The 25,824-nt window shown below is 47.2% G+C and overlaps 1 protein-coding gene across 3 annotated transcripts in view; it reads left to right on the plus strand.

The window, feature by feature from the left end:
* LOC138488688 (uncharacterized) overlaps window positions 1-25,824 on the plus strand; it is a 1,693,320-nt gene that overhangs the window by 494,130 nt on the left and 1,173,366 nt on the right. The gene's annotated exons all lie outside the window — the stretch shown is intronic.

Genomic DNA, 25,824 nt, shown 5'->3' on the forward strand with positions numbered 1-25,824 from the left:
GCTGGAAGGCGTAGCAGTTTCCTCCACAGAAAGCCTTCAAGTTTGATCCAGATGTTTTCAGGGATCATTGCCATGGCTTCCACTCCGTAAGTGAGTGCTGGAACCACCTTCGCCTTGTAAAATGTGATAGACACTTTGAGCGAGAAACGACCACATTTTTTGTCCATCAGGATAATTTGATTAGTCAGGGTTTTGTTTTTAAGAATCAAGGATTCTTGCATCAGCGATTCTCTAATTTTGTTGTTGAAGGTGACTCCCAAGTATCTGAAAGTTTGACTTCTTCTAGCCATTCTTTCACTAGAAACCATATGCCGGGCTCTTTCCGTTTTGATGGTTTGTCTAGGCGCATCACTTTGGTCTTAACCGTGTTGCTTTCTAGGTCGTTGTTTTTGAGGTATTCATGCAGGTTGTCCAGTTTTCTTTGTAGCCCAATCTTGGTTTGGTCGATTAAAATGTCGTCCGCGTAAAGCAGCCTACTGACCTTTCCAGTTCCCAGAGTAGGTGGAAAATCTTTAACATCTTTTTCTGAATCTTGATAATCTCCTGTGTAAGCATTGTACAATGCCGGAGCCAATGGGCATCCTTGTTTGACTCTGCGGCCAGTTGGAATGTTTGTTGAAAGTAGCCCTGTACTGTTGAGCTGTACTTTGATAGATGTCTGCGAGTATAGTTCCTTTATCGGTTCCAGCAGACAATGTGGACATTTCCAGTTCAGTAGTTTCTTCCACAGTTTTCTTTGTCAAATGCTTTAGAAAGGTTGATAAAGGCCAGGTACAGATGGGGTGTGCCTTCCAGTACTTTGGCCTTAAAGATGCTGAGTGTGAATATGTTGGCCGTTGTGCCAAGATTTTTTGTAAAGCCTGTTTGGAATGGGACCGAACCTTCAGATGACGAAACCCAGACTTTAAAGCAGTCCAAAAGAAAAGATCCAAAGAGCTTCCCGATGCTGTCGAGCAGTGCGATAGGGTGGTAGTTGTTTGGGTCGCCTCTTTCACCTGATTTGTAGATGGGCACCACGTTGGCAGTTTTCCAAGATGTGGGTATCGATTTTGTTGATGAACAGGATTTAAAGATTTCGGCCACCAGAATGAACCAAAGACCAGGATTTGACTTCAGGTCCATGTTTGATAGACCGTCTGGACCTGGGGCGTGAGATGGTTTTCGGTTTCTGATTTTGGTTTCGATATTAGTTTTGTTGAGTTCGATGTCCCATTTGTCAGCTGCCCCACAAAGTGTTACAGTTGAGTGCGGTGGAGTACCAAAGAGGTCTGAGAAGTGGGTAATCCAGGTCTCTTCTGGCACATTGCTTACTAAAGTGTCTTGTATTGTGGCGCCTTTGGTCGATATTAGTGACCAAAAGGCCTTTCTTTGCGTGCCGCTGAGCGTTCTCAACATTGACTCTGAGTCTTCCTGATGGAGATGGATTTTGTAACCTTTTAGCCAGTTTTTGTATTGATTGGTGGCCTTCACAGCTTCAGCACAGTTGGAAGTAGAGGGCAATCGGAGGGCTTTTCTTTTGGCTCATCTCATGGTGAGTCTCTTTTCTCTAAGGACCAGAATTTTATTGTGGTGGGCCTTAGTTGGTATTTTGCCTCCCTTTTCTTGCACTTGGTATGGTAGCAGAAGCGGACAATAGTCCATAAGAGTTGCAGCCTCATTTAGCTTTTCTAGCTTCTTTGTTTGACAATAGCGGTTGGTTATGTCATTAATTGCTGTGGATTTCAACCGCAGACGAGTTCCCTTGGAATTAGTCTCTATGGTGGCAGACATTGAAGGACGTGGAAGATTGTTGATGTATGGAGTCGTCGCCCAAGCGGTTTGCAAACGGTTATGATGGCTGTGCAGACTACGGATGATCTTGAAACAGGTGACGTGTGTCAGAAGTTCTCCGGAGATATGTATGGTCTATATTTGCCTGCCGTCCTGCTAGTTCCCAAGTAGGGATATCTGGATCGGTGCTTTTCTTCAGACAGAGTAGGTTGTACATATCGTAAGCCTCCATCAAATTCGCCCACTTCTTTCCTCTAAGTGACGCCTCTTGGATCGTTGGTCTCTTGTTTGCCTTTGCCACGGGGAGATGTTTTTCCTGTGAATTTTCAGATCTTTTTAAAGCAATTTTGGAATTCAAATCCCCGCAAATAATTGTGCTGTCAATTATAAAGTCGGTTCTCTGTTGTTCCTTTCTGTTGGTTTGTAGCAGATTGGGGTGAATATCGATGAATCAAGGTGGCCAGGATGTGGGCATCTTCTTTCAAAACTTTGACTAATTGAAGATTACAGCCTATTCAAATCGCTGTGAGTAGTCCAGCCCTTGGTCTGCCCGCAGGTCCTTGCAGGGCTGAGGAAAAGGTGATCTCGAAGCTGTCTATCGTGGGCTTCTTTAGCTTCCATACTTCTTGAAGACAGAAGATGTCAAATGTTCCTAGGTTAATGTCAGAGGCGTTCGTAAAATGGGAGAAGCCTTGGGTATTCCATGAGCCCAGGGTCAGACAAGTAGCATCCTCTGTTTTCAGTAGCATGATAGTGTTGTGGGTGCTTCCCGGTCCTGCTGCTGGTTGCTAGAATCGTGGTTTTATTGCTAGGGCTCCTGGAAGCCAGGCCCATTCATTTTGTTCTTTTATTCATTAATACACATTCACTCTCTCATTCACATCCACACACACACACACTCATACAGCATTCATAGGCTGTCTAATTCAAACGTACAAACACGCAACATGTGCTATCTCATTCACATGCATGCCCAGACAACATACACTGTCTCAATTACGAGCACACGTACATACACAAACCCTCACAATCATGCATACATGCATAATTACATAGATAAATACATGCATACCTTTATTCTTTTCGCACCTGCAGCCCTGGTCCAGGCTACGCCTGTCACAGTGGCTCTCACGCACCCACACAGCATGTCACAGGAACCAGAAAGAGAGAGAGCTTCCTGGATCTCTGGAGCATGAATGGCGAAGCTGGAGCGTCTCTTTTATACCCCACCCTGGACCCCTGAATGTGTGGTGTGGTGCAAGATCACCATCTATGCACATTCAAGCCGGCAGTACCCCACCATGCATCCCCAACGGGCCAAGCAAGGCTGCCTGCCTTTAAGTCCCTGCTCTTGCTTGAAATATGGGCTCAGTGTAAATCGCTCTACCCAGTACATTGGGCCTACTTGAGCAACTCACCTGCATGGATCTCACTTTTGTCCCAGCGCCATGGAATGATTTCCTTGTGTCAGCACAATCAAATCCCTCTGTTCATAACTTTTTCTAAAAGCTAGGATAATATGAGTTAGCAAGGTTTGGCACCGAGATCTGGCATGGAACGATGAAAGTGTATGTAAATTGTTGCCACCTAGCTTTTGCTCTGTTCAGTCGCTAAGTATCTATATTCATGAAAGACAGATAACTACTTCTAACACATATTTTGGACCTTCATCCAAAACACTTTTACAGGTCCTAACCATGAAAATATAATATTAGATTCACACTCATTGACTAATGTATTGCTCTTTTTTTCCATCCCTTCACATCTTACAGCATCACTGGCTTCCAGTCTCCTCGTAGATCAGATCCTACTCGATTCCTTTGGAAGACTGAACATATGGCCCTTAAATAGGTAGCATATCGTGCAGTAGATGGGATGCAGAGTAATTCTTACACCAAATAATCAAACCGACTCAGGAAGAGGGCACTCAGGAAGAGGGCAAAGTCGTTTTACTGTTTTATTATCAATTGGCTAAAACAGGGAGTTACAACGGACATCAATGGACGTCGCACAGTATAATTTCACTTGAAGCATTTCATACAAATTACATTTTATTGTAAAAACTCATACATGACGTCTTACATCGGGTTGTTATTGGGCCTCTACAGTCAGACTTATGCCCACCCCTAGTGCAAGTCATCTTCAACAGTTATTTGACACACAGCTCATCATTGGCTCTTAAACTATAAGGCTGGCCTTCTACAATTGGATGGCGCGCTTGTGCCCTTCTGGAACATCCGGCTTACTAGCAGCCTGTAAGCTGGTACCCCAGGTGTCAGTGGGTGGACTTTGACTGTGTCACCCCATCCCATTAGCCCAACATCTCTCATCGTCCATGCCTTCTGCCATGGAGATTGCCTTTGAACTTGGCCTTGCAACATATTCTCGCTCCTGGGACTATACGGGAGTGTGAGCACATGTTATCTTAAGTATGGAGCTGCATGCCCAACTTCTATTTCCATCCATAGCCCCCATGACAGGAGAACATAATTCAGCTCATTTTCTAACATTTAATTGTATTAAATGAACAAACTTGGCAATCATATGGTTCTTTCTTTGCAACTTTACAAGGGATGACTCAGCCTCTCATGTTCGCTGTACTTCAAGGATAGATAACCAGTTCTTGGCTGCTCCAGCCTTTGACATCAGGCCAGACAGCCTTTCTCTGTCTTTCCTCGATTCCAGCTGCTTTCTTGCTGCGACACAGCTCTCAGCCAGCTTCTCCATGGGCTTAAGCTTACTAAAATTGTGACACTGAAGTCCAGATTCTATATAATGTCGGCACCACCTGCAGTCTACTTACTACATATAGCTAGCTTCTATGATTACTTAGTCTACTTGCATTGCTGCATCTGTACAGTTATTAAATGGCTTGCATTTTCTGCAGTGCTCTTCAAATGTGCAATCTTCACTTCTCATATGATAGTTTACTTGATTCTTTACTTTGTCATCAGGTTCCATAAGGTCTGTACATCCTCTTCTTCAGCCACTCTTCTCAGCATGTCACGCTCATCTCCTGTGATGTCACCAACTTCTCTTTCTTTCGTCTTCATATTCCTTCGGGGACCTCTTCCAAGAGATTGTCATCCCTACAGGGATACATCAGATATGGTTTTCTTAGTGGGTACCTTTCCTCGAAGGCTCTCCGCAGAAAAGGCGCAACCACTGGTGTCAGGCAAGGCACCATTTCTGGTTTCTAGCATATAGGCAGGATGGGGGTGGGACTTCCTGCAGAGGCATTTGGCTGCTCCTCTACAAGACTGACACCAATCAATAATACATGTACGCTAATTCTGAGTGTGGGCTATGGGCAGAATGTTGAGACCCACCACTCTTATTGAAAAGGATAAAACAAAAATGTGGCACCTCATCAGTTCACCTTCAAACACTCCTTGTCCAGATCACAAGCCCTTTATGATCCGGAACACTTTTGGATCACTTGAGGGGCAGGCGAGTTCTTTGGGTAAGACATTAGCACAAATAGTCAGTGGCGGCTATCCCTTAATTGCGGAAAACAAGTTTTGTTTAATGTCAAATGCAAAATTACAAACATTATTATTATTATTATCCTTGACCCTTATGGCACACAAACACCGTAAACAATTTAACCAATTCCACAAAAGCCGTAAGAGCCCTGTGGGCCAGCCCTCACGATACTTCCCAGGACTCACACACATTGTTTTTTTCTGTGTTTTCATGGGCTCTCTGCCCTCATCACTCGCATAATTTGACCCAACAGTTTTTTTGGTTGGGCTGTGGGATATTTTGACCCACTCCAATGTGCCTCACTACATCACTTTACTGCAATGGTGAAAGAAACAGCCCAAAATGACCGCACTGACTCCTGTGTGCGCGCCAAGATCTTTAAAACTGTGTTTGTGTCATAACCAGAAATTGGCTGCACACCTCGCCACATACAGTCCAGGTGAGGTGTAAACAGAGTCCTCACTGAAGGAGCGTGCCAGTGGGCTCTGCCACAGTCAACATGGAGCAAAGTGAAAGAAGCAGCATTATTGTGCTGAAAAACCCAAAGTGTGTCTTTTAAATGTCATTTTTCAACCTTCAGGGTGCTGTTTGGCGCCAAATGCATTCATTTCTCATAAACCACCATGATCAAAAAGGCCCTGAAATCCTCAGGATCATCCAGTGTGGCTCAGAGGAACCAGGCCTCATTTGAATGACAGCTCCAGGAGAAAGTATCTTTGTAAAAGCAAACCCAAGGTTTTGTTTTCATTTCCACAGGAAAAGCAGCAACAAGTATCAGAATCAGCTGTCCATAGAAAGACTCTAAACAAAGGCATGATACATGTATCCATGCTGCAAACCATTCCAGCACTCAAGGGAAGGACTAGGGCTGAATAAAATGGGTATTTGCTGCAGCGGAAAACCGAATTTAAAAGAAATAAGTTAAATGTGCTTTTTCCTGAATGAAGGGGATAATCACCAATTTAAAAGTATATTCTTGGGTAAAGGCTTGATTATTTAAAAATGTGAAAGGATTTTCTACTGTTAGAAATGCACACATAAACTGTTTAATTATATATGTTTAAAGTTAAGATTTAAAAGTATACATCAAAGCAAAAACCCGGGCTGAATGGCAAACTATGTAAAAGAAAAAAAACCTGCTCTGTCAGTGCTGACCCTGAGAAAGGGTGACACCTCAACTGCTGGAACAGGAAAAGGCTAATTGCTGGCTGGGAGGCCTTTGAATCCCCAGGACAATGGGGCCTTTCAAGTCACATTAGACATTCTTCTTTGCCTCAGGCCAAGACAATAGCAGGCTAAGATTCTCAACTGTCAAGTGTGAAAGGCAGGAAGCTTCACTCTCAAGGAAGAGGACCCCACCCTGCTTCAAAGGATTTGACAGCTGCTGCCAGTTGAAAGAAAAGAAAAGAATCTGCTAAGAACATTTTGGTGTTTAAATGCCCATTTATAACTGAGCTTTAACCCTTTAAGTGCCAAGGGCGAGGTAACTCGTCCTTGGCAGTGCACACGCAGTGCCAAGGACGAGATAGCTTGTCCTTTTCGGCACCTTGTTTTGAGCAATCCCTGCAAAGCTGTTTTGAGTGCCCTCTCCCTCCCACCTTAAATGGCTGGGGGGGACACCTCATGGTGCCCTCCTTGAGCCTCCTAGGAAGGGCTGCATGAGGTGCCACCCCATCTATTGGGGGTCCTGCCCCACCTTTTGTGGTGGCCCTCTCCCCCCACCCCAAATGAGAGGCAGAGGCACCTCATGCAGGCCACCCCAGGGAGGGTTCCATGAGGTGGGGCCCTCCAGTTGGGGTGGGGGGCAGAGGGCCACCACAAAAGGTGGGACAGGACCCCCAATAGATGGGGCAGTAGGGTTTGGGCACCCTGGGGGCAGATTGCCACACTAATGTGGCCATCTGCACCAAGTGAAGTTGGGTAAATAAAAAATAATAATACAAATTCATAGGCTGCTTTTTAGGAAGGGCTGAGGGGCACCCTAAATTGGCAGCGAATGATGTACTGCAACGGGGGGTGGTCCCAACCCCCCCACCCCAAATGGAGGGCCCCACCTCATGGAACCCTCCCTGGGGGCAGAAATCTGCTCCTAGGAAGGGGCATCTGACCCCAGGGAGGGATGCATGAGGTGCCCCCCCCCCTATCTGCCTATCTGCCCCCAGGGAGGGTTGCATGAGGTGGGGCCCTCCATTTGGGGTGGGGGGTGAGGGACACCCCCTGCTGCAGTACATCATTCGCTGCCAATGTAGGGTGCCCCCCAACCCCCCCTAAAAAGCAGCCTATGAATTTGTATGATTGTTTTTGTTTACCCAACTTTGCTTGGTGCAGATGGCCACATTAGTGTGTCAATCTGCCCCCAGTTTAGGTTAGTTTAGTTTGTTTATTTATAAAGCGCAACCAAACCCTCAGGTAACTGGGCGCATAATCATGTGTACAGCAGAGTTACATATCGTTACACGAACATCATAAATACAACAGACAGAGCGTACATTAGTTCAGGCTCTGAAAGTTTACATACAGGAGTAGAATATACTGAGAACAGAATGTACAGAGGGCAAGTTACAGTGGCAGGTGCGGACCGGGTTACAGGTTGGTCCTAAAATGCTATGGCTAGAGTAAACATTGCTATAAGTCGAGCGCGGCAGCTAGCCAGTCATGTCGGTGAAATTCTGGGTGTTTAGGCTAGTAGCCATGATTTTACCATGGTTCTGAATGGCCAGAATGCGGTTTCCGATCTAATTGTAGTGGGGAGGGTGTTCCAACATTGTGCTGCGAGCACTGGAAAGCTGGAGCCTCCTGCAGTTTTTAGGTTATACTTGGGGATCTTTAGTTGGTGCAGGTAAGGTGTTCTAGTGGGTCTAATGGGGCAGTTTCTAGACAATTTGTCAGAAAGATAGCGTGGGGCAGTACGTGATAGGCACTTGTGGGTGATGACCAGTGTTCTTAGCTTGATTCTATCACGGATCGGGAGCCAGTGGACTTCTTTTCTAACCGTGGATATGTGTGCCTTGCACGGGAGGTTGAGGGCACATCTTAATGCATTGTTTTGCAGGATCTGGAGTTTGTTCAGGTTGTTAGAGGTCATGCCTAGGTAGAGTGTGTTGCAATAGTCTAATTTAGACAATATCAGCGCTCTCGATAGGGTGAGGCAGCTGGGGGTGGAGAGGAAAGGCCTACAGGCATTGATCAATTTATTGGTGTATGAGGTAGCTGAAATGGTCGAGTTTATTTGTTTCTTTAGTGATAAGGTAGAGTCGAGGTATACACCTAATGTTTTAACCTCCTTGGAGACTTTTATGATGTTGCCATCAATGGTAAAGGATTGGTATTTTTGGTCTAGTTTCTTGAGGCGAGCCTGGGAGCCTACGATAAGTAATTCTGTCTTATCGTCGTTGAGGCACAGACTGTGTGTGGCCATCCAGGCTTGGATTTCTGAATAGATATCATTAAGCTTTGCCACATCTTCTTCATAGCTACCAGTGAGCGTGATGAGGACCTGGGTGTCGTCTGCATAATTGGTGTAGCTGACACCCAGATCGTCAAGACGGTCAAATAGGGGCTTCGTGAAAATGTTGTAAAGAGTGGGAGAAATGCAAGAGCCTTGCGGCACTCCACATGTGACTGGGATAGGGTCCGCAACTGCAGTGGGGGCGAAGACTCTAGTCGATCTGTCCGACAGAAATGACTTGATCCACTTAGTGGCATTCTGTGAGAATGCAGCAGCTGAGGAGAGGTGTTGGGTGAGGATCTGATGGTCGACCAGATCGAAGGCCGCAGAGAGATCCAACAGGAGCAAGATGGCTAGTTTGCCCTTGTCTTTAGCGTCATCCATTTAGATTTTTAGATCCAAGAGGGCAGTTTCAGTCCCATGCCTAGGTCTGAAACCGGATTGTCGCAGGCCTAGGAGGTTGTTGTCTTCCAGATGCTGTTGTATTTGGAGATAGGCTACCCTGTCCAAGATTTTGAGAAGGAATGGGACTGTGGTGATGGGTCTATAATTTGTGGGGATATTGGGATCTAGGTTGGGTTTTTTGAGCAGGGGTAGGACCCATGCTTCTTTAAGGTTGTTGGGGACCACTGAGTTTTTGAAGGAGGAGTTGATCAGAGAGGTGATGAGAGGGGCTAGCTCATTAGCACCATCTTTGATGACGGCAGCTGGGCAAATGTCGCCTTTGCAATTGGAAGGTTTGAGGCTGGCGATTATCTTGATTACTTCCTCTTCCGTGACTGGAGAGAAGTGGAAAGATGGGCAGATAGGGGTGGTATGGCTAATTTTGCTGCTGGGATTCTGCTTGGCGGCAAGGCTAGCTTTCTTAGCTTCTATCTTGGTTTGTAGGAGGGAGATTTTGTTGGCAAGGGCGAGCTGGATATTGTTACACCAGGCCTTGTCTTTGATGCAGTCCTCTCTAGGGGGCAGTGGTGATTCAAGTTCTTTTAGTATAGAGAAGAGTTCTTTGGTGCCAGATTTGGCCTTTTGTATTCTCAGGTTATAGGTCTCTTTCTTAGCACTTAGGATGGCGGATTTGTAGGTGGAGGCAGCTGAAGCAAATTTGTCTTTAGTGGAGAGAGAAGGGGCTTTTCTCCAGCTAGTTTCTGCAGTTCTTTTAATATTACGGAGAGCTTTTAGTTCTGCTGAGAACCATTTGTTGGAGTGGGCAATAGGTTTTGCTTTACGTTGTTTGAGAGGAGCTATCTGGTTGAGGGCTAGTTCTAAAGTATTGTTATATAAGTCTACTATGGCTGCAGGGTTGTTTTTTTGCGTGGGTAGATTAGCTTTACTGATGGGCGCGAGAAGGGGTTTGAGGTTCTCTATAGTGATGTTGCGGTTATTTCTGGAGATTATTTGATGTAGCTTTGTGGGTTGTGTGGTAGATGGAAAGGATCTAGGTAAAGAGAAGGTAATAAGATGATGGTCGGTCCAAGCACAAGGAGAGATGTCAGCCAGTGAGAGGTTGAAATTGGCATCTGCAAGCCAATCCAAGGATCTTCCTTTTGTATGTGTAGGTTGATTGATGTGTTGGGTGAAACCTAGATGAGTAATTGTGTCATTAAGGGAAGTGGCTTGGTTGTCATTGGGGTCATTGAGTCCCAAGTTGAAATCTCCCAGAATGATGATTTTGGATTTCGGTTTCAAATTGGTGGTGAGTAAGAGAGAGATATCCTCTTCGAAGGTGGAGGGGGGTCCTGGGGGTCTGTATATAATGTGGAGCAGGATAGTTTGTGTGTCAGATAATGGGAGTTTGACCGATAAGAGTTCGGCTGTAGGCAGCGGTGTACTAGTTACTTCTCTAATGTTTAGGGTGGATTTCGCAATAATTGCTATTCCTCCTCCTATTCCATTTTTCCTATCAGCTCGGATGATGTTATAATTGTCTGGAGTGGCTAGAGCTATTGAGGGACCGGCTGCTGGGTGGAGCCATGTCTCCGTGATGGCGATGAAGTCTAGGTGGTTGGTGGAAATAATGTCGGCGACATCAGTAGCGTGGGCAACCAGTGAGCGAGCGTTGATGAGGGCTCCCTTGATAGAGGTCTGTGGAGGGCTAGTTTTTGAGTGTGGTGGTGAGTAAAGTGTAGTGAGGTTGTGAATAGGCGGAAGTTCAGTCAGTGAGGTATGCTGCTTGTGGTTCTTAGTCTGATTGGTGAGCATTCTGGTGAGTTTTGTAGCAGGATTGGTACGAAAGCTTAGTCTCTCATTTCTGGTCATGGTCGGTGGGGCTGCGTTCAGGCACGTGGTAGTGGGTGCAATAAGGCGAGAACCTAGTCTAGTATTTCTAAGGTGTGTGGGACAGGGTATGCAAGGTGAAGGTGGGCGGGCGAATCTGTTTATCCATTCTATTGGAGATAGTAAGTCTGGGTAAAGTGGTGTGGATGTATGGGCACGGAGCAATGGGACGAGGGTAGCCATAGTTAAAGTGGCGCCTCTAAGTGTGGCCATTGTAGGAGGCTTGGCTCTGATGATGGTGGCAGTGAGGTTGGTAGGTTATTAGCAAGAGTGTAGTAGTAGCTACAGGTAGGGCGCAACACAAATCAAGTACGGACTATTAGCGACCATAGGGCACAACACAAATCAAATGGGTCTATGGGCGACCATAGGGCACAACACAAATCAAATGAGGTCTATGGCCGACCATAGGGCACAACACAAATCAAATGGGTCTATGGGCGACCACAGGGCACAACACAAATCAAATGAGGTCTATGGGCGACCATAGGGCACAACACAAATCAAATGAGGTCTATGGGCGACCATAGGGCACAACACAAATCAAAAGAGGTCTAGGGGCGAGCATAGGGCACAACACAAATCAAATGAGGTCTAAGGGTGACCATAGGGCACAACACAAATCAAATGAGGTCTAAGGGTGACCATAGGGCACAACACAAATCAAGAGGTCTATTAGTGACCATAGGGCACAACACAAATCAAGTGTAGCACATGATGCAGTGTGGTCGCATCTAAGTCAAGAAAAGTGCGTTGGCTGCATTGGGTGACGCCTAGGTTCGGGTGGGGTACTTAAGCCAATTCACTGAAGGGCAGCAACTGAGTAACTCGAGCTACAGAGCTCATTTGTCATGTGTATAGATAGTGGTGGTGTGTTGGAACGCAAATTCTTTTAGGCATAGGCTGACAGGTTAGAGAACTGGGCTTAAGTGTTGATGAAGTACAGTATCCTGGTGTGAGCCACTAGATTTTGGGGTTAGGCTGGAGGGAGTAATTACAGATAAACAGCCTATATTGTAAGTAAAAATGGTGTCACAAGTGTATACAAGACATGCATCAAAATATCATTTGATCAAAATATAGCAATAGAACATTGACCAAGGTCGCGGTAGGTAATGGATGACTGCCTAATATTGCGGGGTGCAGTTTCAGGGAGCTGATGCATGTGCAGAAAGTAGGTTGAGACAGGCAAGGGTGCGTTTAAACTACTTATAGAGGAGCGCACAAACAGTAGAACAAGTTTAAGCACAGACATTTGCCATTATGCAGCCTCTTACTAGTAGTCCGTGGCACTGCCGGGCTCGTAGGCAGGAGGCAGAAGTAGCACTAGCAGGCGAGGGGGACTCCTATTTTGCTCCTTGATGCTCCATGTCGCGAACAGAGGGCAAACAGGGGCCTTTGTGCGGGCCTTCGTTGGTGGCCGGCGTTTCCGCCTGCCGGCGGAAGTGGAATGATAAAAGGCTTCAGTTGCCTAGCAGCGAAGCCGCGCGGCCAGAGCCTCACTCTGGTGCCGCGATGCGTCCGCCATCGTGCAATCAGGCGGAAGAAATGGATAACGTCAGGCGGTTCCTGCACTCGGTGCGTTTCTGGGCGAAGATGCGTATAAGCTAAATATGCTTAATACGCATATGTAGAAGCAGCTGGTCCAATCCAGCTGGTGGATGCCTCACCCTTGTGAAGTCCAGGGTGTCGAGGCAGTGTGGGGCACGGCTGGGCTGTGGGTCGTGGAGCCGTTCCAAGGCTCTCGGGAGGCTGGGCTCCTGCCCTCCTCGATGGTGTGCTGTGCCTAGAATGCCCAAACCCTACTGCCCCATCCAGGATGCCCAAACCCTACTGCCCCATCTATTGGGGGTCCTGCCCCCCCTTTTATGGTGGCCCTCTCCCCCCACCCCAAATGGCTGGGGGACACACCTCATGCTGCCCTCCCTGAGCCTCCTAGGAAGGGCTGCATGATGTGCCCCCCACCTCCGTTCGGTGTGGGTGAGGAGAGGGCCACCACAAATGGTGGGACAGGCCCCCCAGTTGGTGGGGCAATAAGGTTTGGGCACCCCGGGGCCAGGTTTGCACACCAATGTGCCCCTCTGCACCAGGGCAAGTTTTGTAAACAAAGAAAAAATGGAAAATGGTGGAACGCTTTTTAGGGGAGGCTGTGGGGCACCCCAAAGGGTCTGGGAACTTTCTAATGGGATGGGGCATTGACCCCCTCCCCCCGAACCGCAATGGAGTGGGTGCCATGTCATGTAGCCCTCCGTGGGACCAGTTATCTGCTCTTAGGAACGGACGCCTGAGCCCAGGGAGGGGTGCAGGACAGCCCCCCCCATTATCTGCCCCTGGGGAGGGCTACATGAGATGGGCCGTGTAAAGACTGGTAGGGGGTGTCTGTACTTCCGCTCTCTATATGGTAGGGAGAGGCACAGAGGACCCCAGCCAAGATTCTCTATTATTGGTACGTGGTCGAGCAATCAAGGCCTAGCTTCTCAGGAGGTGATGCAGGCTGGTTCTTAAGTACAGTATAGTCCCCGAACCCCCACAAAGGAATGTCCACACACTGTATTACTGAAAACAGTCTTTATATAATTAATATTCAAGGGTATGTACACGATCACAATAACGCACTTTGTACTCGGAAGTCAATAATGATAAATATATACAATTCTAAAGTGGTACCACTAATGTTATCAAATCTCATTAAAGTGCATCAACTGTACGGTTAAAATGTCACACAGATTAATAACTAGGAAACCAGCAATAGAAATAGGAAGGAACGCAAGATGGTTGAAACAGTAGGCAGAATGCTGACCCCTACCACGAGGCACAGTTCTGTGTGGAGATCCCCCCCACCTGGGCAACCTGTAAATAAAAATATATAGCACAAGCCTAGTCCATATGTTCAATAGTCTTATTCCTCCTATTACGGTTTTACCCCCCCCAATGTACCTGGTGGAGTAGAGGTCTCTGACGATGCGTCGACCGATCCTTCTTGAGTGACTCCCTTTCAGGCAGGAGCTACGGATCGTCGAGAGGTGTTGAGGACCTTGGCGTTCGATGTCGGGGAATCGACGGCCCTTCTTGAGTGCCCTCCCTTTAAGGCAGGAGTCACGGGTCGTTGAATGTCCGACGGTGAACAGGTTGAACTATGGCAGTGAAGTGGCAGCTGCGTTCCTAGCGGTGCTCGTCAACGACAGAGCATTGGCGTCCTGCAAGGAAGAGGCGTGCGGGGCACCTCGGTGACGATAGTTCTGGACCGCAAAGAGATGATGAAGAACTGTGGCCCAGCAAGGGCGTTGAGTCGTCGGCGTCTCTGTGGTCTTTAGGTGGCGGGAAACCCACCGGTGGATGCTCCTCGGCGCGTCGACGGTCGGGCCTTCTCCAGCGGGAGACAAGCGGATGACGATGCAGGCGAGAGCGTCCGATGATCAATTGAAGTTCTTAGGCAAACGGGAGCACAGCGGCTCCGGTCGGCGACGGCAGTCGTCGACAGTGGCGGACAACAGTCCGAGTGCTTTTCCTTGGAGTTCCGCAGCAGTCCCCGTATCGGGTCGGCAGCCTGTCGAAGGTCTGTCTACCAGGGAGCTTTGGCAAAGATCAGCTGTGCACGATGGTCCCTCGTAGCTCGGGAAGAGGGCGCCTTACCAGGTCCTCTCTGGGTCAGTCTTTGGAGGCAATGCAGCTTTCAGATTGTGAAGGAGAGCAACAGCAATTCTTCTCATCCCACAGGGCTTCAAGGTCAAGCGTCAGTTACTCCAGTTACTCGTCGTAGTGGACTTCAGCTCCTGAACACGATTCCTAGCAGTGAGAGGTCCCCAGATATATTGTTGATCTCCCATTCATTCCGCTGGGTCACACTCAAGCATCCAATCACGACTACTGGCATTCATGCAGGCAGGCAGCTAATCAGGCACACAAGGTATTCAGGCCATTCATTTCTCTCCAGACACTCACAACAAGTTATGTGTATTGGGACAAGTACCGAGCCATTCAACACTCCAAGCTGCATTCATACCGGTTTCGGGCAGGGTTGTCTCAGTCATTGTGTCAACCACCAGATACTAGACACCCACAACACAGAATGCATATTCGTCACACACTCTATTCACCCAGGTCCCACCCACAGGAGGTACCCACAACATACATCACCGGGAAGGCTCCAGCTAGTCTGGCCGGGCCTTCACAACAACACCATATATGGCATTTCCACCCAACAGCCAGTCAGGGGGAAGGGACAGAGTCAGGGCTTCCCAGGACTTTGGGAAAACAAGGTAATGGGTAATAGAAAGCAAGAGGCCACAGGGGCCATCTTGTTTGCCATCAGGAATCAACTGATCCCAATGGCAGGGCCGGGGTATCTCAAAATGGAGGATACTCCGCGCACCTGTCAACTTCAGCATGGAGCTGCCACCAGCCCATACCCTGCTCTGTGGGCCACCCACAGGTGCCCGAAAACATATACTAGGGGCACAGGGTTGTACCCCCACCCATGGGTGCCATAAGGGTATCCCACGGGTCCGTTCACCAAACCAAAAGAGAGAGAGCTGCACCGCCAGGAGTCCCACATGAACTCCTGTGCGGAAAACACGACAGAACACACGATAAAAAGCAGTAAAGGACAAGGATACGGAGGCCCTGTCCCTCCGATGCATTTCCAGCATCACAGGCCACCCCTCCAATTTGGCCATGTGTGGGTTCCCACGGGTGTCCTCTTTTGGAAAATGCGTGGAGTTCCCTGTTTTCCTTGCTGGCTTCGACACCCTAGGCCCAAATCTGTAGGTTGCCCACATGAACAAAATGGATAGTGGTGAAAGGCTTGGGGTGACCAGTGGGTTACCCTTTTCCTTTTGTGCCCCCGGTAGGTGCACCCACACATGTGAGGTACCGTTTTCATCGGGACACCTGTGGGAACGCGAGAAGGTAGGCCATGTGGTGTTGGCGGTGTGTTTCGGTGAGTGGCCAGAGCGAAATGTCTGAGAATTGTCTTCATTTCCAGCCAATTGCAGAGACATTTCCCTGTATCCACTCACTGAAACACGTCGCCACCAACAGATGTCATACCATCTCACGTTCCCACAGGTGTCCCGACGAAAAAGGTACCTCACATGTGTGGGTGCACCGTACCGGGGGCGCAAAAGGAAAAGGGTAACCCGCTGGTAACCCCAAGCCTTTCGCCACAGCACAATTTGTTCATGTGGGCAACCTACAGATTTGGGCCTAGGGTGTCTGTACGCCAGCAAGGAAAACAGGGAACCCCATGCATTTCCCAAAAGAGGACACCCGTGGGAATGCGCAGAAGTCTGACTTGCGCGAAGCGGCCCCGAATTTCTTACCCAGAACCCCAGACAAAGTGAACATTGTGTTTTTTCCCCACCAAATATCACACTTTGTCGGGGATTGTGGCTAATAAAAACTGGGGCAATTTGCGCAAGGCAGACCTCTGTGGATTCCCACGGGTGTCCTCTTTTGGGAAATGCATGGGGTTCCCTGTTTTCCCCAGTGACTTCGACACCCTAGGCCCAAATCTGTAGGTTGCCCACATGAACAAAATAGGCAGTGGCGAAAGGCTTGCGGTTACCAGTGGATTACCCTTTTCCTTTTGCGCCCCCGTTGGGTGCACCAATACATGTGAGGTACCGTTTTCATCAGGACACCAGTGGGAACGCGGGACGGTAGGCCATGTGCTGTTGGGGGCGTGTTTCAATGGGTGAGCCGAGCGAAATGTGCAGAAAATGCGTTTTTTTTTCCCACATTACGGACTTTGCGGGGGTGTCTGGGTAATAAATACTGGGGCGATGTGCGCAAATCATACCTCTGCAGATTCCCACGGGTGTCCTCTTTTCGGAAATGCATGGGGTTCACTGTTTTCCCCGGTGGCTTGGACACCCGAGGCCCATATCTGTATGTTGTGCCGGTCGGCAGAGCGTCTCAAATTCCGGTCAGAAAACAGACTTGGGGTTACTTGTGTTTTAGGCTTTCCCCTTGGCGGCCAGGTAGGTGCACCCACACATGTGAGGTACCTTTTTCATCGGGACACTTGTGGGAACGGGGGACTGTAGGCCATGTGCTGTTGGGGGCGTGTTTTGATGGGTGAGCCGGGCAAAATGTGTGGAAAATGCGTTCATTTTCCCACATTTCAGATTTTGCAGGGGTGTCTGGATAATAAATTCTAGGGCAATTTGCGCAAATAATACCTCTGCGGATTCCCTCGGGTGTCTTCTTTTCGGAAATGCATGGGGGTCCCTGTTTTTCTTGGTGGCTGCAACATCCCAGGCCTAAATCTGTAGGTTGCCTCTCCAAACCCTTTGGGAGGGATAGCAGTGGTTTAGCCTTATTGCTTCGCGCCCAGGTAGGTGCACCCACACATGTGAGGTACTGTTTTCATCGGGACACCTGTGGGAACGTGGGACGGTAGGCCATGTGTTGTTGGAGGCGTGCGTCGATGGGTGAGCCGAGCGAAATGTGAGGAAAATGCATTTTTTTCCCACTTTTCGGACTTTGCGGGGGTGTCTGGGTAATAAATTCTGGGGCGATTTGGGCATATCATACCTCTGCGGATTCCCACGGGTGTCTCTTTTCGGAAATGCATGGGGTTCCCTGTTTTCCCCGGTGGCTTGGACACCCGAGGCCCATATCTGTATGTTGTGCCGGTCGGCAGAGCGTCTCAAATTCCGGTCAGAAAACAGACTTGGGGTTACTTGTGTTTTAGGCTTTCCCCTTGGCGGCCAGGTAGGTGCACTCACACATGTGAGGTACCGTTTTCATCGGAACACCCGTGGGAACGCAGGACGGTAGGCCATGTGTTGTTGGGGGCGTGTTTCGATGGGTGCGTCGAGCGAAATGTGCGGGAAATGTGTTTTTTTCCCCACATTTCGGACTTTGCGGGGTGTCTGGGTAATACATTCTGGGGCGATGTGTGCAAATCATACCTCTGCGGATTCCCACGGGTGTCCTCTTTTCGGAAATGCATGGGGTTCCCTGTTTTTCTTGGTGGCTTGGACACCTGAGGCCCATATCTGTGTGTTGTGCCGGTCGGCAGAATGTCTGAGATTCCGCTCTGAAAACAGACTTGGGGTTACTTGTGTTTTAGGCTTTCCCCTTGGCAGCCAGGTAGGTGCACCCACACATGTGAGGTACCGTTTTCATCGGGACACCTGTGGAAATGCGGGACGGTAGGCCATGTGATTTTGGGGGCGTGTTTCGATGGGTGCGCCGAGCGAAATGTGCGGAAAATGCATTTTTTTCCCCACATTTCATCACCAAAAAAGGCCCTGGCACTGGGGAGAAATACACATGGCACTTAAAGGGTTAAAGACATGTAACTTTGCCACAAGAATGAGGAGAAATCAGAAAGTTGGTAGTTTTAACTCTAATTTTAAGCTCTTTCTTTGAAGACGTGATTGAACCCAGTACTGCATAAGGAACGGAAGTTGTGAAGAATAACTGTGGGAAAAGTATTAATGTCGCAAACATAACATTGTGTACAGTTATCCCATGGATAATTGTGCATCTGTGTACAAAAGTGGGACATTTTAGGCCAAATCTTTCATGGTTAAAATTGCCAAAATACAGCAGAAATGCAAAACCAGGTCTCCCAGACTTGGGACTTGGATTGACATGTGACCCACGAGATATGTAACATATGCATCAGATTTTCTTAGAGGTCATAACTACATAAATCTGCATTTGTGGCAAAGTTAGATTTTGTTCCCAATAGCTAGGGGAGGTTTCCAGACATTGTAAAGATCATCTCATACAACATGACATCCTTTTCTGTGATCCAGTTAGCGAAAAACCAAGGTGGAGATTATGCTTTTGCCCAATCATAGCATCATGGGTGTGGACAGTAGGACTGCCTCTGTCATATAATTTAGTGATGTCATTTGGCATGATAAATAAGGGAACCTCATAGCCCACAGATACACTGATTCCTGACTTCATCCTGATTTTCTGCGTGGCACCCTGTTCCTGAATTCTCCATCCTTGTTCCTGATTCCTGATTTTACTTGCAAAGCTAAGGCCTCAGCATTGCTGAACTCCTTTATCGCCAGGCCCAAATTCTGAAGCAATCCCAAAAATCCAAGGGAACCATCTGACCCAGCTGGCTTGCTACTACTAAAGGCTTGCATGCTCCAAACTCGCCATCCCACTGATCTACAGTCTCCAGTAACCAGCGCAGTCCTGTGCAGTCTCCAGTCCGAGATGCCAGTCCAGGTGACCAGAACCGGCCAGCGGACCCTATTCCGCCTGATGTGCCCTGCTGTCCTTGGCTAGACTGATCCGTGTGATGACCAGAACCCTTGACGGTCCAAAATCTTAAATTAAAGTGGACTGTAAGTATTAATAGGAAGCATAGAAAATCCTAGCATACCTTGTTTTGTTCCATCCCAATCTCTACCACATCCTATCCTTACCTTAAGAACTTGTAATATTGTCACAACCATTCTTGAAACCTCGCCTTGATTCTTTGCTTTAGTGCTAAACTAGTTTAAATAATTTTGCCTTGTGAAATCCCAAACCCTTAAATCCTCCCTCGGTAATCGGACTGTGTCAACCAGGGCAGACACGGAGGTGCTGGTGTTGGTACCGCGGATCAACTCTAGAGCTTACTGTGTTTCAATCTGGTAACCTAGCCTGAATGCCCGAGTGTAGAATAAAACTATCCTTGTTAAAGATGATTTCTGTTTTCTTTTTCGCGCCTTTATTTTCCAAAAACGCCTCTCATTCAACCTTGCATATCTTCCTCAGTTTAATAACTTTAACTGCATGCCAAAACAGTGTATTTCACCCGTTTTTCTTAAAAACCGTTTAGAGGATTTTAGCCGGTAATTCCCATTTCTGAAAAATTTTACATGTGATTTTCAATTTCAATTATTTCCAAACTTCCATTAAGATTCAAAGTGTTTAATTTTGCTCAAACTATAGCTTATGATTTTTAGCATCCTTTCAATGTTGCTCCCATAGAAATTTGACTTGATTTAAGAACTTTTGCACACTTGTCATTGTTTTGCTATGCTATTTTCGAATGTCATTTTAAAAAGAGTATGTTTTCAAATCTGTTTTTCTCTCGTGTTTGGGGAGGGAAGGCTAGATTTGAATTCTATTTTCTATTTTTTATTCCTGAATACCTGCTGCTTCCTTACATCTGTTTAGAATTGCTTATTGGTGGGTTGAGGAATATTGCATGGGGAAATCTTAACCCAAGAGCTATCTTTCAAACAAGCCAAAACTGTTCTTTTCTCTGTGTTTTATATTCTGTGTTGATAAAAGTGAATTTAACTGCCTTACATACCTACCTATCTGTTATTGTTACCACATGGGTGATTGCTGTTCCCTATTACAAAGAATATGTTTCATTTGAAGTTTAAATAAATAAATATTACCTTTACCAACCAGCCTGATTCCTGGTCCATTTTGACCTGGGGGTATTTTGAGTTGGGGTGTGATATGAGTGGTATATCACTCAGAATATTGAACCTATAGACATAATAAAATAAGTGTTTCATTTGTGCACTGCATAGTATTCTGAGACCAGGGTGTTTTGCCTGATTGAAATCCTTAACAGGGCCAAACTGTTCCCCTGTTCAGCCTACATTATCGCATGGTCATCTCGTTTGTTGCCCTCTTTTTCACCCCTCTTTAGCCACTCCTCAAGATAAAAACTGAACTTGTTACACAAAATACACTTCCCATTTGAACCATATCACCAAATCTGGACATTTTAACTGGTCACAGTGTGCCACATGGTTGCTCACCAGGCGGACAGCTGACAGGGGAGATTGCAAGGAGTGTGAGGATGCCTCTCCTTCCCAAAGTCTCCTTTGAGACAGACAGTGCTTAAGTTGATGAAGGCAGTTTGTACAAGAGGGAAGCTCAAACTTATGAAGGCACACACTTGCACTCTCACACCAGAAAAAATACAGCTTGCTAGTGAAAAAGGATCAAGACACTCTTGCAAGGATAACAAGTATTTATTTCTACAAAATTGAAGTGCATCAGCAAAGAACTCTGCTGACGCTGAACGTTCTGCCCCCGTAGTCATGTGCAACATATTATAAGCACAAACAACATCACTGATGATGTAATCACACATAGTACAATTCTACAATACAGATTAGAGGAGCCCTATACATGTGAGGCCTGCTCCATATGGGATGCCATGACATTTGTCTGCCTACATCTGTCCATCTTCGTCCACGTGGGTGTTACTGGGCTCGTCATCCGCAATGAAGCTGGCCTAACAATTAGCTACTTGCGCAAACAATGTATTTTTATTGGTGTAACAATGCACCTGGAAGATATAGAGATGGGCCTGGGGGAGAGCCGAGGTCACACTAACTCGCATGCTCCACTTGCTCCCAGACAGATCAGCAACTCCCAAGCTCCTCCACCTTAGTTTTATGCTCTCATTTTGATAGCATCATGCACCCTGCTGCACAAATCACGTGACCCATTTCTGAAGGAGCGGTAGACTTGCCTTCTGATCTTATTGATCGATCAAGGGGTGTAAAGCTTTTATGGTCAGTGGTCTGGGTTTAGATGGTGCTGTGGCATGCAGGGTCATTGGATGAAAACAAGGTGATCTGTATTTCTTATGTGGGGATCGTTGGGGGCAGGAGGGCCTTCCTATCTTTTCCATGAGACAGCACTGCCAAGCTGCCCTCTGCTCCCTTCTCATGGCGCAATCTTCCAAGGGTGCGAGGGCCTGTAACCTTTTGGACAATGGAGGATCTGTGAAACCTGGGAAGGATGGAGGTGGTGTTCGCGCTCATGCAAGGGGTCTGGTACTGGCACACAAAATGCTGTTCGCCGCACTTGGGCCTTAATTCTGCGATGGCTGCCATTCGCAAAGATAGCATTCATGCCCGCCTCTACCGTATAGCTTGCAATGCATGCACTAAGGATTGTGCACCCCCCTCTATATGCACCCTGCTCATCCCTGCTCCCTGGATGCTCTCTTAGTGTTTATGTCTCATTCAGTATTGCCTGTGAGGGTGGGAAGACCCTTTCTCCTACCCAACACTTACAAGGCCACATTTTTGGCCCATCGTAATACACACTCATTAATTTGCACCAAAGAACTATTCATCAGTTGCGTACTACTTAAATAGGAAGTGGAATATAAAATTCAGGGACGGCCTTAGGCACGGGCGACCAGGACGGTTGCACAGGGAGCCAAAACTATGAAATGTATAAAATGCGCCATCGTGCCAGCAAAGGTGAACTTTTTTTTAAATGCAGGGGCACCACATCACTGGTTGCTCTTGAAATGGAGCACATGGGGAGGAGGGGTGCAAGAGCCACTTCAATGTCACATCAAAGGGCACATAACTGTGCCCCTCCTGCAGAAAAATATGTACCTGTGATTTAGCTTTTTGAATCTGCTGCTAAGCCCATTACATGTCACGGCCACACAGTGCAATGCATCATTTCGTACAGCTCAAATTCGATCAAATCTACCATACGTTTTTTTGTTCTTTGAGATTTTGGGATAATACCGGGAGCCCATATACCAAGAACGGAAACAGTCAAATAACCTGTTGTATGGGTAAGTTCCCACTCGGGAAGGTCTACAACCACGTTTTAGTTCACTGCATTTTTCACAGAGGAGAAATGCCATTTGCACATCAGTCTGGACCTACCCACCTGGGCAGTCCAGCATTGAAATTCAAGGCCATTCTCCTCTGAAGAATAGTACCAAAGGCAAATGCAAACACATGTTTCAGCCTTGTTGGGCCACCTCAATGAGGTGAAGCTGTGCCTCTCTAGGCACAGTGAGAAAGGGGTCCATGTCTGGATTACCTGGATAATTTAGGGTGAAACCCCAAGATCGTAAGCATATATGCAAATGTCTGGAAGCCCCTCAACCTAGAACAAACCCGACAAATAACCTCCAGTATGAGTAGTTTACCACTCATGTGGGGCTACAACTACGTTGCCTAGAGTTTGGTGTTGAACGGCCCATGTGGGTGGGACCAGACTGCTATGCAAATAGTTATATTTCCGCTCTGTGCAATCACCCTAAAACATGGTTGTTTACCCTATTGAGTTGAGGAAACTACATGGAACAGGTTTTTTTTAACCATGTTCATTCTCAGTGGAGGGTCTCCCAAACTCTTGTAAAATTCGGTATTATTTTAGCTCTTAAAAGTCAAAAATTCACAAATGATTGCACTATGCTGCACGACAAAGCCTATGAAAGAATATGGTCAAGTGCCAAAATTGCAGAATAGGCTCAGTTTTCAGCTTCATCAGAGTGTTTGATCCTGGGCAACTCATTTAATTTCGTAGGGCCAGCTATGCAAATGGTTATTTCTTCTCTGCGCAATCAACCTAAAACATGGTTGTTGACCCTCTTGAGATGAGGAAACTACAAGGAACAGGTGTTTTGAACCATGTTCATTCTCAGTAGTGGGGCTCCCAAACTCTTGTAAAATTGGGTTTAATTGTAGCTGTTGAAAGTCAAAAATCCACAAATCATTGCACCATGCTGCACGACAAGGCCTGTGAAACAAGGTGGTCAAGCGCCAAAATTGCAGAATGGGCTCAAACTCCAGCCTCATTAGAGTGTTTGATCCTGCCCAACTCATTTAATTTCATAGGGCCTGTATCTGAAACCTCTATTGGTGTACGTTATGTGATGGAGTAGCTAGCACATCTCCTTCCTTGTGCCAATAGAGATTACACCCCATCCACAAAGGGCATCATAAGTGCAAACATTGAGATGCCCTTTTTTCACGCCCTTGTAAAATAGTCAATCAGGAAGAGTTTTCTGTGCATTTGAAAGCTCATCCCATATTCAGGAATGGGATGCACTTTAAAAATTGCAGAAAAACACATTTCCATGCGCCTGTTTAGAACAGACTCGGGGTGTGTGTGCAATGTATCACAGGGTCAGTTATGACTCGGCCATTCATTTTATTTTCAGTGTAACAGCAGTAGCAGAACTGCTGCTGTCACGCTTGCATTTCTATAGCACAATTATTTTTCACATTTCACAACGTTGGGCCCTTTAAGGGTGTGTCACTGTGTGAGCAACTTTGTGTGTTTTTCCTTTTTTTTTGTAAATTTCTCCTGGGTTCTTAATTAAAACCACTTTTTTGTTGTGTAAAACATGCAGTACAGAGAGGCAAAGCCAGATACATTGCAACGTATCATGCTGCCATGAATTGATAGTGTTGCACATGTGTTTGAATTCTATGGAAAGACTGGAGGCGAGCATTATGCTTCAACTTCTTTTATTACCACTCTTCAGCAGTTTCAACAAACTTAAAATAAACTTTTGAAATGTCCAAAGTGACTTTTCTCTCCTTGAACTACACGTCCCATAGTCTCTGTAGTCCTTAACACTCCAGCTCAGTTATGACCACATCCTATCCCTGAGCTCCTCCTCTTCTTTTACTGCTCTTCAAGCAGATAAGTACTGTTTTGTTACCTCTACCTGTTAATGGCTAATAATGTTGGTATAGAGGTAGTTAAGGATTATTAGTATGTAATAGAAGTTACTAGTAGCATGTGCAAACTGAAAGACATATACTACGTGAGTTATTTTACAGTATGAGATAGGCGCTGCGTTGCGCGTAGTATAGAGCACGGCGAATGACAGCCAAGACATTTCAGCGTAAGTAGTTTTATTTTAATTAAGTAGCTGCAGCCTGCACCGGACGGCCCTGTGCCTCACTTCAGGTATACTAGGGGCTCAACCCGCTGCAGTTCGGAGAAGAGAAGCTGCTAAGGAGAGGACTCGGGCCCCCACCCTCGGAGGCACAGCAGGAGCCTCGTCCCATACGCAACATGCCATGAAGGAGAGGTCTCCGGCCCCCACCCGTGGGGAGGCAGAGCCGGAGCCTCCACATGGCTGTAGCAGCACAGCGAGCCACAACACACGCGTGTGAGAGGCTTCTGGCCCCCACCCTTGGGGAGGTGGAGCCGGAGCTTCCACACGAAGTGCGCACGCACAGAGAGAAGCCGAGCCGACAGTTAGGACTCGGAGAGAGCGTAGCTCGTGAAGAGCATATTTACCGGGGCATGACTCGCACTGCAACAGAGATAGTATCTCTGATATAAGGAGCAGCAGGCAAACAAGCCAACCAGAGGCAATCCAGCCTCAAGCTCCAAAGACAGACTTGAAGTAAGAGGAAAGCCTCACTAGGGAGGCAGTTACGAACATGCAGCCTAAAGCAGGCAGTGGAAGAACAACAGTCCGGTGAAGCTACACATAAAAAAAACAAAAATACAAATATAAAGATATTTACAAGATAAGCGCATTATAGAGTAAAGTGCTCAAGAAGCAAGCAACAGATCAGCAGAGTGGGCATGCAGAGCACCTTTGCAGGTACCAGGCACACAGCACATGGAAGAGAATGTCGGAATTTGAGTGGAGCAACCTCTAGACCTCGCTGCCAGCTTCAAGGAAGTGCTGGGAAATTCGCTCGTCGATGCAGTTGCGCAAGGGGTGAAGCCCCTTCAAGAGAGGCTGGAGATGCTAGAGGCAATGTTGAACCAGCCCAAGGACAGTACCATAGGGACTGAAGACATGGTCACCAAACCCTCAGATCCAGAAGGGGAAGAACAAGGCCCGAAAGAGGAAATCCTCTGATGACCCCCAGGGCTCAGCAGATGGGGCGAATGAGAAGGCTCCGGAGGTCGCCAACGCCTTTGCAAAGCTCAAAGAAGCCTATTTACGGCAACAGACAGTGCCAAGCCTCACAACCTCCACTCCAGGGGAAGACAATGATGGAGAAGGAGACCCAGGCTCAGAAGAGGAGCCAGCAGAAGGAGACCTATCCGCAGAGGAGCCAGTCGAGGAAGAATGGGCAAAGCCCAGCCGGGGAAAGAGAGCCTGCAAGGAGAAACAC

This window comes from Ambystoma mexicanum, chromosome 9 (assembly GCF_040938575.1).
Source record: "Ambystoma mexicanum isolate Mex_15411 chromosome 9, UKY_AmexF1_1, whole genome shotgun sequence".
Lineage (NCBI taxonomy): Eukaryota > Metazoa > Chordata > Amphibia > Caudata > Ambystomatidae > Ambystoma > Ambystoma mexicanum.